General features: G+C 43.7%; 1 long non-coding RNA gene across 1 annotated transcript; it reads right to left on the reverse strand.

Moving 5' to 3' along the window:
* Positions 1 to 3,988: 3,988 nt before the first annotated feature.
* LOC116664092 lies at positions 3,989 to 10,168 on the reverse strand. Its single transcript, XR_004320428.1, has 3 exons — positions 10,081 to 10,168; positions 9,365 to 9,425; positions 3,989 to 4,050 (listed from the first exon to the last, which is right to left on the reverse strand). It is a non-coding gene; the product is annotated as an uncharacterized LOC116664092 (long non-coding RNA).
* Positions 10,169 to 12,391: the final 2,223 nt, after the last annotated feature.

Below are 12,391 nucleotides of genomic sequence, written 5' to 3' on the forward strand. Positions count from 1 at the left end.
AAACATCACCCTTATAATTGTATATATCTTGCTATGGAGGGGAAATTCGGTGATGACACTGCAGAGTGGAGAATAACTTTTTTTTTTTTTTTTGTCCTTTTTAGTAGAGTCATAGACACAAATGCCAAACAGGGTCCAGTAAACAAAGGCAGTAGGCCAGGTGGGGGCTATAGTCAGTGGAGAGTAAAGAGAGGGCCGCTTCTTCATTCCAACAGACTGTTGTCAGGAAGGCCCAGTGAAGCCAAATCTGATTTTCTAAGAGAAGCCAGAAATATGAGCTTTAATGTCAAAGCCCCTCAAGTGTTAAATGTTCACCACTATTTCAAAAAATTGTTTACTATGTAGGAACCAAAACAAAATGCATTTGTAACCAGATTCAACCCAGAGGACACCAGTTTGGATTCATGTCCACTGCAGATTCATCAGGTTGTCACCTGTACTCATCCAAGTCATGGGCAAAATTTTGACCAGGACAGAGTCTGAGTAGGATCTTCCCTCTGGATTCACATGGATCCAATCAATCAGAACTCTTTGGTGTGGTGGAGTGCCTCCATTCCCACCCAGCTTTCTCCACCTATTTTGAAAGGCTGTTATGAGAGATTTGGCTGAAATCCTGTGGCTACAGCATTTCCCTACCCTGCGTTTTGGCAGCCTTAATTTTAAAGAATCACCCAACAAGTTAGTGGCTGAGCTGAAACAGTATGGTCTCCGCTATCCCAAATCTCCCCATCTGTTTGGAGACATGAGAACACACAACTGAAACACAGCAAGAGGGCAGGGCTCTTCTCTTCTCCATCATTTGAGAGAAAATAGGGATATAAGAAGGAAGGGCTTTAGAGTGACTGGTTCATGATCTAAACTTAAGAAAAGAACTGCAAATAGATCAAAACCTCTTTGGCTGAATCTACTTTAAGCATGCCATGTCCTTTCCCGTGATTTTTCTCTTCTGCAAATTGGAGGAAATGATATATTTTTAAAATATGGGCTTTTAGTCATTCGAAACAGTTTTCCTCAGCCCCTATGGAATCTCCTTCCTAGAAAGGTTGTTATAGTTGGCATAGACTGGCTTCAGGAATACCTGGCAGGAGATCTGGGCCAGATGGTTATCATAGTCCTCATAGCCATGATCCTTTAGCAATGAGGGCCAAGAAGGAAGGTATTTGTTTCAAGCATCCTTGACAAGGAAGGTTTCATACTTAAGTGCTGCTTGGCCACAGGTCACTAGCCACATTCCCCCTGACCTGTGCCTGGGTCATGCTTTCACATCACTTGTGTATCGCCTAAGAAGGGAGGAAAACAGAAGTCAGAAATAGATCCACCTCTATGGTTTTAAGACACTCCTTAGGAATCCTTTGTTCTCTCAAGTAAGAGAATTTTTTTAACTATGTGACTAGTTAAGAGTACTAGCCATTACTAAATCTGCACAAGCTTCAGGCAGTTCTAGTCTAGATCAGTGCTCAAAATCTTCTAAGCCTATCTTGAATTCCATCATCCTGTGATGTCGTAACTCTAATACCACAACTGACTTCCTGCCCTCATCCTTGTCTTTAAAATCTGAACAAAGAATACTGAGCTAGCTTTAGGTGGGAGACATAAGGCGTCTTCCTGACTGTGAAAGTACGGGAGACCCTGAGATGAGTCTACAAGGAAGAGACAGGGAATTCTTGATTCCTGCAGGGTTTTAGGCAAAGAATTAGCACGAAGTTGTCAGAGATAGAGTTGGTACAGAACCTAAAGAAGATGTGACCCCCAAACCAGATCCAGACTTTGGAAGGGTTTCCATTGTTTCAAGGGCTAACAAGCCACTAGGAAGAGAGATGGCATAGACAGGGAAAGGTAGAGGGCACTTGTTTTAAGCCTCAAATGTCCAAATGACCTTCCAGGACCCACAATGACAGCCAACCAACAGCAGCAATGGTGGTCATTCGGTGGGACACCACCTCCTGGATGCCGCCTGGTCTATCAGCTTCATGTGTGGCATTGCTCTGAAAGGCTCTTCCATTCAGTGCAGTTTCCTCCTTTGTCACCAACTTCTTTAGGTCCAGGCCTTCATGGGAAAAATAAATCACATTTTCATCCTGTTCACCTTTGCTTCCCAAGCATATCTGTGAGAGCTGTCTATCTGGGCTGCCAGAACAAAAATATCATAGTCCAGGTGGCTTAAGCAACAACCGTTCATTTCTCACACTTTTGGAGGCTGGAAGTCCAAGATCGCTGAGGCACTGGCAGATCCAGCGTCTGGTGAGAGTTCTCCTCCTGATTTGTAGATGACCGGCTTCTTGCTGTGCCTTCTTCACATGGTGGAAAGGGTAAGGGAGGCTCTGGGGTCCCTTTTATAAGGACATTAATCACATTCATGAGGGCTCACACTCATGACCTAATCACCTCCCAAGGGCCCCACTTCCTAGTATCATCACATTGCAGGTTAGGATTTAAATATATGAATTTGAGAGACCAGAACAAAAGCTGTGAGAGTTCTTCCCCACCTCAGACTGGATTCTGATGGACAGAGTACTGTTCTCTGCAACCCTCGTCTCAGTCATGTTTTGGCTGATATTAATTGGGTCTGATGTAATCTTACCATCTTATACATTCCTTAACTCCTGGAAAAAAATCTATTTAGCCATGCCAAGAAAATGATCATCTAGTTTTTTAAAGATTATTTTAAGAAGCAGTCTTTCTCATAAGCAATTTATTGAAGAACTGTACAAGCATGTTCATAGTTTATAATAAGAAAATTAAAAACAACCTAAATACCCATTAATAGGATAATGTGTGGTTCCTGGGATAGCTGATGTATTCCTTAAATTTTTAAGAATGAAAATGCTTTCATTTTACTTGTGTCAAGTCGTGGTTGTAGCCGGCTAAGTAGCCCCTGCCTTGTTCTTGCCCTTTATAATTGTTCTCACTGCTTTCTTATTGCTCTATTAAAATGCAAGGATGATTGTGCTACTTCTGAGCTTAAAGCTTTCTTATGGTTGGTACCTCACTGTCTACCTATCACGTTCTGAGCTTCTCGGTGTGTGTGTGAGAGCCCACGTGACCTGCCCCTGCTCTCGCACAGCCTCAGCTGCGGTGCCTGTGCTCTGCTCTCCAACCACACGTGACGTGTCTCCACCCTCTGGACCCAGCAGTTTCTTTCACAGCTATGGGGCTTTGCACTTAACTGCTCTCTGCTTTCAGTACCTTCCTCTTTCTCCAGAATCAAATTTTAACATACTGTCCTTCTCTACCCTTAGAAAAGGTAAGCCTACCTGTTCCAACAGCCACTACGGACTCTTAGGACGCTCTGCACAAAGTGTTTGTGTGTACTCCTTGTCTGCTCCTCCAGAGTGTGTGCTCTTGAGGCTGAGAGGTGTGTTCATCTCATATTCCCCACTGAAGCACAGGCCCTGTTGGTTGCTAAATATTGAATGCATGAATAAAGTAATGAATGAACAAGTGTATGATTCTTCTAATGCTTGCATCTGTTAGTTCCTGGTGTTTGTTTCAGGCTATACTCAATCATTTAAACTGTGTTCACATATATAAAAACATGGGGCTTGGGGAAGAGAGGTCCCATGCAACAAGTTCAGTCTCAGCCTCAAATCCTCCCAATGATAGCTCTGCTCACAACAGAAAGGCCCACTTGTGGTCCTTAGCTCCACAAATTCTTCTGTGACACTTGGAATATATTTGGGGGCTTCAGGTGGGATATCCTATATCTTTGGAGGATCAGAATCATCATAGCCCAAACTCAGCCTACCCCACTCTTCTCACTTGGTTTTGCACGAGGATGGCACAGGTATGGGGGTCTTTATTATATAAGCACGTTGCCGAAACAATTTTGAAGTCTGAAAATATTCCAAAGATGGTTAAAATGAATCCCCCAAGTTGCCTTATCTGCATATGTGTGTGAATTTCCCTTAGGAATAATTGCGGATACTGACAAAAGCGCTGATCCTCAAAGCCCCCCATGCTTCTAGTACAGCACGGATAGTGTACTTACAGTTGGTCCCCTACAGCCTCACTGGAAAGTGAGCCCCACAGGGCAGGTAGGCTCCTTTTCTCCTATAATATTTGAAACACAGAAAAGAATATAACATATATGTAAGTTATGGAGCATAGCACTATTTCTTGTCTTTCTATCCCTACTGCCTAGAAAAATGCATGGTAACATGAATGTATGTTGAATAAACAAATGATTCTTCTATGAATAAGTGAACTAGAGAGAACAGCATCTCCCAGATAAAGTACCCATCAGTTGTCAGGCAGTTAAAGGTATCATTCCAAGATGAACTGAACTCCCTACTACATGTATGAGAAACAAATTTTATTCTACTTTCCAGACTGATTTTCCTCCTGTCTACCTTTTGAAAGTTCAGTAGTGTGGCCCTACCATGATGGAGACCACATGGTGTGGTTGAAAGACCATGGACTAAAGGCAGACAATTCTTTAGCCAGGGCTCCACCATTTTCTAGTTGCATGACCTTGGGCAAACTCCACACCATCTCTAGGAATCAGTTCTCTAACCTATTAAAAGTGGGTTATTAATACTTACCTGTTGGAGTGTTAGGGACTGTAAATGGAATAACATCTGATGTGAGTTACCTTCTCACATTATTTCAGGTAAAGAAACGAAATATCTAAATACTTCTAGACACAAATCATCCAATCTCTGCTCCTGATGGCATACTGGAAAGTTGCTTAAAAGCTGTATTTACAAAGGGCTCCCATCAGCCTGTGTGTTCCGGCTTCCCTCTTGAATTCATGTGCAACATAAAACTTCCTCCTGATTGCCTTTCAGTTGCAGCTTTCCTTGGTGGCTTTATGTTGCTTTTTACCCTTGGTGGCAGCTAAATCCTGTACATGGCATACGTGGAGTCTTGTCTATTCTCGTGGAGGCACTGTTTTTTCCCCCTTGATTTAATCCTAGAGACCAATCAATAGGTAACTATAGCTCTCTCCTGAAGAGTGAAAGAAAATGAAAAAAAGAAAAAAAAAGGGAAAGGTACATTATCCTGTAGGGTAATAGCTCATAGTTTACAGTAACGCCATGGCTTTGTATTCTTTTCTGGAGTACACACCACAGTTCAAGCAGTTTGATTTGGTTCTGCACAAGCAGTCCCCACTTCTAGAATAGGTTATGCATTCCAGAGAGTAATTACAAAGCCAGTCATTTAAAACTCAGAATGCCAGTGCCCACAGGAGTGAGGTTACCCGGGTCACTGGGCTCTCAGGGCAGTCCACAAAAGTCTATCTAATTCTGAATGTGGCCGACCTGGCTCACTAGATGCAGCTACTCTCCATGACTCCGTACAGCCTTGATTCTGCAAGAGAGGGAGAGAGGGCACTCTGTGTTCCAACCCTGGGTGCCAGGGACACAGCTCTCCCCTACTCCCTACTTGGCTGGGCCAGCAGCTAGGGGAGGGCCACGCCAGGGAGGGGGCTGGGGAGAAGGGCAGATAAATCCTGGGCACCAGAAATTGATTCTCTGCCTCAAGACCTCTTTCTAGTCCTTCAATAATAATAATGACATTTGTATAGTGCTTCATGGTTTACAAATGACGTATTTTCATCCTTCTATCTCACTGGTCTCATTTGGTTCTTACAACTCTCTTGAGTTATTGCTGTAATTTCATTTAACAAGCAAGAAAACTGAGGTTCAGAAATGAAGTGATTTTTCTAAGGCCAGTGGGGGAACAGTGTGAAAAAAAGATCAGTTGCCATCCAAGCATGGGTGCTTCTGACTGGGTCTTCCCCCAGGCCCAATTGTCTATTTCATTTACCAAATACTTACAAAACACTTAGTGTTTACTGGGTGCCAGGCACTGTTCTCAGATATTAGCCCACAAATATTAGCCCACTTAACGTGGCTCAGTCCTGAGTTAGGGTTTGCTTTATTTTCTTTTTTACTTTTAAAGCCGTGCTTGATCACAGTCGAATCGTCTTGGAAATGGAAAGTGACTTTAACAATGTTCCCGCAGGCGCATTTTTCAGTCAGATGGGCTTGGACTACTGTGTCAAGTGATCCCTGACTCTCATATTTCTTTTTATCAGATGAGTTGCTTTCAAGAGTCAGACTCTGCCAAATAGTTTCACTATGACATGAGCCTTTATATTTGCAAATCCAGCAGGTCTCTCCACCATAGCCTTTCTTACTTTAAGACAAAATAAACTGTCTCCAACCAAAGATAATGTCTCAGCCAATGGAATACGTCCCTAATGAACCCTCTATTAAATGTCTCACTCGAGTCTGGCAGTTTTGTGCTTCCTGGTACCTAGAGAACATCTGACCAGCCTAAGAGAAGAGTAGCCCAGCAGTGACCAGAACGGGCTCCAAAATAGACTTCTGGCTTTGAATTCTGGCTCTCCTTCCTATTTTTGATCTTAGGCAAGTTACTTACCCTATCTGTGCCTCAGTGTTCCCACCTTTCAAATGGGGACAACAATAGTGCCAACCTTCCAGTATTGTGGTGAAGACTGTCCCATTCTGCAGAGGAGGAAACTGAAGCTCAAGAAGTGATAAGGGATTTTTCTCAAGACCACACAATTAGTTACGTGCTGGAGCTGGCATTTGGATTTAGAATTGCCCGTTCCCAAAGCCCATACTCTACCAACTGTAGTGATAGATTCAACTCAGCCAGGTGGTCAGTCAGATGTGCTATGTTGAGAACAATTCTGAGACTGCATCAGGGCTGAGTGGGAATGAGTGTGGGCACAGGAGGGGAGCTGCCACATATGTCATCCCCACTCGGCACATCCATAGAACTGGACATCATTTAGGAAGGGGTCCCCCAGCCTAGGAGAGCCTTCTGGACAAGCACTGTGGCTTATTCATATGTCTTCCCAGCTCTTAGTACAGTGCCTGGACCAAAAAAGTAGGCAGTAAATACATGTTGAAGTAGATTGAATCAAGAGGTCCACAGACTTTCCCCCTGAGGATGGGTCCTCTACCCTCTGGGTTTGTGCAGCTTCCTTTGGTTTGCCTTTAAAAAGGCAAACTTCTAGTCTTAAATGAGACTTGGGGAAGCTCATATATCCATATATTAAGACCTTCCATAGCTTTTACCCTTATTTCAAGGGCTAATATAAGTGTATAAAAGACACAGGATATGTTGATTTTATTTTACTTCAGTCATTACAATGAAACAACAGCCAGTTTATCCAGCTTGCCTTCTTCCTCTCTGCTATGCCTGTTCACTCTTTCTTTACTCCTAATTACAAAGGCAAATGGATGGTTTTCTTAAAGGTGGGAAGTAAAACAGATCGATGAGTGAGAGTTTACAAATAACATCCTATCTTTGGAACATAGTCAGTCTGGGACCATTGATTGTTTCATTTTCCCTCCTGATTTAGAGAGTAGTGGAAGTCTGGGGTGTTTACTGTTTCACAAGAGTCTCGGTAAAAGGAGTACTTGACTTGGTTTCATATGCAAAATCTGCTCACCTACTTAGGTGTGGCCCAAGCAGAGCGCACTCAGGAGAACTGGCCCTTGAGAGGGTTGTTCTTGGACTGAAACCCAATCTAGTGCATATTTCCATCTTCTTCCTTTAATGTAAAAGGGTATTTAGATCCTGCAGCATGAGGAGACTAGTTTCATGGTTTTTTATGATGATAAAAGCAGGAGGCTGGAACAGATAACTACTCGAATCTTCTTTTAGCTTAAAAAATTATTGGCCACTTCCTAACAGCCATGTGTTGCTAAACGCTTTCATGTATATTATCTCATTTAATTCTCATAACAGCTGTAGGGATGAGGTTTCATTACGTTATTGTGCAGATAAAATCTTAGACACCAGAAGGCTATGTGACTTGCCAAGGCTATTCAGCTTCCAAGTGGTTAAACCTCATTTATTCAATAAATGTTTACTGAGCTTCTGCTTTGTGCCAGGCACTGGAATAAACTCTAGAAACACTGAAATGAATAAGAGGTAGCCCTGCACTCAAGAGCTCCAGTCCAAAGACAAGGATGATCTCTAAATGAATTATATAATCCAGTGTGGTTAAGGAGTGATACCTGTGTGGAAAGGGCATCGTGGGAGCACAGATAGTGGAACTTGACCAGCCTGGGAGTCAGGAGGATTTTAGTTGATGAACCAGTAAGCACTGAGCTGATAAAGGAGGGTTGAAAAGGGATAGACTGCATCCCAGGCACTGGGAAGGGGCAGCACAAGCAAAGGCATGGAGAAAGGAAACAGCACTGAGTGTAAGATCCACAAAGTCAGGATTTCTGGGTGGTAGGTGTGGAGGGGGCTGGCGTGGTATGCAGGGGCTTTTCAAATGACCTACACTCTTCCCCTTGAAGCCTATGCCCTGCAAAGAAGCAGCATGTGCCCTTGAAGCCTGTGCCCTGCTGAGACTCCAAAATGGCCCCAATCAGCTACTCTTAGGTGAAAGTTTAAATCAGATAGTCTACAGGGTGGGAGGAAGATGTGTTGCTGCAACCCAGAAAATCACTTTTCCTCTAATAGGCTCCTGAGCCATCTCCTAGTAGAGCAAGTGTCTAATTAGATAAACAATTAAAGAGCTAGGAACAGGGATTGTAGTCAGTGTGTAATAGAGGGTGATTCTTCTGATGACCACAGCCCCAGCGAATGGTTGTGATGCAGCAGTTAAGTTCAACCTCCTGAGTTCTTCTTCCCCATCCTACCCTGGCTTTCTCTCTGTCTCCATCCTCCTGCAAACTATCTATACACCTCTGCCCTTTTCCTGTGTTTGTCTCTACTGTTCTTTGAGTTTGCATGGGATGCTTGCCATCACTGAAATGGACTGAACGTGTGAGGCTTGGCCTCCAGAACAGTGTTTCCAAACTAAACTACAGTGCAGTCGAATCAGCTGCATGAATCCTCTGGGACCCAAGATTAAGCGAGGATGAGATGAAAGCTTCTAAGTAGGAAACACGACAGCTAGATCAGGGGTCCCAAAGTGTGATCTGTGGACCAATTGCACTGGAGGTGTTTCTGTTAAGCAGAGATTAAAGGGCCCCAACCCAGGCCTATTGCTTCCAGATATCTTGAGATGTAGCCAAGAATTTTGTATTTTTAACAAGGCCACTGGAGGATCATATATATCATATATATATATATATATATATATATATATATATATATATATAGTAATTACCTAGAACAGGAGTCACAAAATGGCAGCAGCAGGTCAAGCTAATCTGCAGATACATGTTGTTTGTCCCTTATAGTGCTTTAAAAATCAGAACATTTTACTCAAAAATCTCAATTCCTGGCCTCTCTCTAGATAGGCAACCTGAAGCCCATATTTACACAATGATCATCTGAAACTAGCTATGTAAGGACCATTCTGTTTCAGCCAGCATACCGTCAGTCCCCGGAGCCACCAGGGCCTCCCCTGGCCTAATAGCCTCACCTTTGACTTGGGCTCCTCCAGAACAAGGACCAGGTATTTGTCATCCATGAATCCTCAGTCTCTAAAACCAAGTTTACAGGAGAGAGTGAATAAATGGGTTGAATCAACAGGCACAAGCTTGATGATAAGCTCCTCTTGGCTTGGATAACTTAACTGCAGTCAAAAATAACCCTTGGTTTTAGGTGTAGGACGCATGCGGTCTCATCCTGGTTCTACTGCTGATACCTTTGGGTATATCACCTCACTCCTCAGAGTCTAAGTTATCTTAACTTTATGAGGATGGATTTGACACTAAATTCTTCCATCTCGAAAAGTGTAGCTTCTGGAGGCTGTGGGTAGCTTCCATTTTTAAATTTTATGTGGCAGAAAAGGCTATGGTGAAACTTGGTCCCAGCCACCCTCACTCTCTGAGGCCCCACACTCACAATGCCGTCTGTTGACACAGCAATTTGGAATCTTAGTCTGACCTGAGGGGGTAGCTGACCCTCCACAGAATGGTTGGTATTTATGGAGTGAGACCGGGCTAACTCCTTTCACTATTCACAGATAAAGTCCAAACACTTCAACATAGTGCAGAGGGCTCTTCATACCCAGCTCCCGGCCAGATAACCCCGTAACGCTCCTCCTTTCCACCCACAATACTCAGTTACCCGCGCTGTCCCACACCCACGTTCCTCCCCTCTCTGCCTTTGTACATACTGTCTTCTGTTCCTCACCGCATTCAGCCATCCAGTGAGCTCCTACTTGGCCTTCAACAATCTGTGGAAGGATCCCTCTGGGAAGTTGTTTCAGCCCCTGCCCCTGCCACTTTCTCCAGGCCTAACTTCACTCTCTCCCTCCTCAGTACTCTTTTTTTTTTTTTTCCCCTTTGGTGGGAGAGGTAATTAGGTTTACTTATTTATTTATTCTTAGAGGAAGTACTGGAGATTGAACCCAGGATCTCATGCATGCTAAGAACGCATTCTACCACTTGAGCCATACCCTCCCCACGCCTCCGTATTTTAACTTTGTCTCGTACATGTCCGTGTCATCACATTATCACAGTTCTCACTCCTTTATGTGTTGGCTCCCCCACTAGACTGTGATCCCCTTGAGGGCAAGGATCTAGGACACATCTCAGAAGCACAACCCATGCATGTTGGATGAAGACTGACCAGCCCAAAATCTGATATGCTGGAGGGACTGCACGTCAGAGAAGAGCTGACCATTAGCCCTTGCCCTGCCCACGTTCCCCTCCCCCACCACACATTCTTCAGCATTTTGAGATGCAGAGCTCATGGCTGATCTTTAGAATGACTGATGATGTTTACCATTGGTTGATTATCCTGTGTTTCAGCATCAGCGCTGCATAACATGGATCGAAGGGATTGTATGTAAATAATTATTTGGTGTGGCTCTTAACAGTAACGGCATGGTGTAGTGCAGCACTTCCTGAGCCATTATGAGGAATCCTCTAATCTTCTTTTGGAGAATGTAAATAGACACTGCATTAAAAAAGTAATCTGATCAAAAAAAGTCTGGGAAAGTCCGAAAACTTCCAGCATATTAAAGGTTCCTAAGTCTGGTGATAAAAAACAAGGTTTAATTTTAGTTCCCCCAATGTTTCCAAAGCACAATGTTGAGGAACAAACACTGAATTAGAAGTCAGAAGACCTGAGTTCTCATTCCCCCTCTGCCACTAATATGAATGTGTGATCCTAAACCAACACTTCCCCTTTTGGAGCCTCAAATTCCTCATTTGTAAATTGAATGGATTGGAAAAAAATCTAAAATGACATGACTGGATTAGATTATTTCTAGTTGCACTTCTAATCCCCATTTTCTATCCTGCTCAGAAGGGATGAACAACTCTCGTTTTGATGCCCTTGCTGGACTTAAAAGGCTTATACAATGGGTACTTACCTATATGGTCTGAGCTCTGCTCTGCCCGTCCCAGGAACAGCTGGGCAGGAGCTAGGATGTTCCCTTAATGCAGCTGTTTCCTGCGGAAGGCTGGATCTGATGGGGAATTATCTGGCAGTTCTGAGCTGGTTGTGCCAACTCTGGGACAACCTTTTTATTTTTATTTTTTCCAGGACAATCTTTAACATCATAAGAATCAGCCATCCACTTTTCCTCTTCTCCTTTGCAATGAATTCCCATTGCAGAGATCATTGCCCTGAATATCCAAAAAACAATAAATCTGACAGTAAAGTAAAACTCTGGGTTAAGGAAGAGCAATGGGTAGGAGAGATTTGATAGCAACTATCAACCAGGGCCCTGAAAACCTGAAGTGCCTGCCAGGAGACCAGATCTCCAAGAGTGTCATGAGGGAAGCAAGACCCAGAGTTCCCCTGGTCTTGAGAAGAAATACAGCCAAGCTGGTTCCCTTCAAAGTCCATCTATGGAAAGGAAAGTACATTTTGAAATCACGGAATTCACACAGACAGCCCACAGGTATTTCCTGCTGATGGAGGCACTATTAGCATGGTGCTATGTTCAGAACCAAAAACTCACACTTCCTGCTCTGAAGGATAGACCCCAAACGGCCACCGTTTAAGACTCACATCACACATAAGCAGAGTGGTGGTTCCTTCCAAATACCATCTCAGCAAAGTCAGAAATACCATGACCCAGAATAATCTCTAGCCAGAATTTTCTTCTTTTGTAAGGTACCACCATCCCAGGATCCTTCCTTCTTTCCTTTCCTTTATCCTGAAATATTACAGGGTATTCATCCCTATTGTTAAATGACAAATCTAAAACAAGTTGGTTTGATGTCCTTCCTTTATTCAAGGGAAAGTGATCCACAGACTGGGGAAATACAGTGCCTCCCAGGCAGTGGACCCTCTTCCCCGGGATTTTGGGCCTGAGTGATTTTTGCATTAGACGCTGGCAATGCAGAAACAGGGCGTAGCTGGCTAGGAGGTCCTATTTCTCTAGGGTCAGGTAAACCAGCTACAGCTGAGATGGAGGGTTGAGCTGGGTGTTAGGTTTCCTTGGACAGTGAGGCGTTTCCGTAAGTGCTGCTGACTTGGGTGTAGCACG

This window comes from Camelus ferus, chromosome 1 (genome assembly GCF_009834535.1).
Source record: "Camelus ferus isolate YT-003-E chromosome 1, BCGSAC_Cfer_1.0, whole genome shotgun sequence".
Classification (NCBI taxonomy): domain Eukaryota; kingdom Metazoa; phylum Chordata; class Mammalia; order Artiodactyla; family Camelidae; genus Camelus; species Camelus ferus.